This window comes from Brassica oleracea, chromosome C4 (assembly GCF_000695525.1).
Source record: "Brassica oleracea var. oleracea cultivar TO1000 chromosome C4, BOL, whole genome shotgun sequence".
NCBI lineage: Eukaryota > Viridiplantae > Streptophyta > Magnoliopsida > Brassicales > Brassicaceae > Brassica > Brassica oleracea.
This window is the reverse complement of record NC_027751.1, coordinates 28,836,341-28,836,906: the sequence shown is the minus strand read 5'-3', so window position 1 is coordinate 28,836,906 and position 566 is coordinate 28,836,341.

Here is a 566-nt window from a genome sequence, read left to right as displayed (position 1 = left end):
AGGCTAATGACTTTGACATGCTTTTTGTTTGGGATCGGGTTTGTTATTTGAATTGAATTTGTCGATAGTGTGTATACTTTTGTTATTCATTTGGTGCATAGCTTTGACTCTGTTTTCTTTTAGAGGAAAACACATTTGCTAGTTGATTATATTTTGTTTCGAATTTTGTTTCTACGTAGTTTTGAATTGTCTAATAGACTAGTAAATGTGAGATGGTAATATTTGGTTTGCTGTTAACTTATGGAATTCATGTTTTTTAGGAATGGCTCACCAGTTGCCTAAACGCATTCTTCAAGAAGGAGCTGATACGCAGATTGATAAGATTAACAACACATGTAGACGGACGCTTCTGAATGCGGTAAAGGTTGCTCTGAAAGATGAGTATGAGGAAATTTTGAAAGACCCTGTCTTCGGGCCTCTTCTGGCGATCATAGAGAACAACCTCATCTACTCAGGGAAGATTATTCACAGCTTCATGTGCAAACAGCTCAGGGTTTCCAAGCTTCACGAGCTGTGGTTTCTTTTTGCGAAGAGGCCTCTTAGGTTTTCTATGCAAGAATTTTATG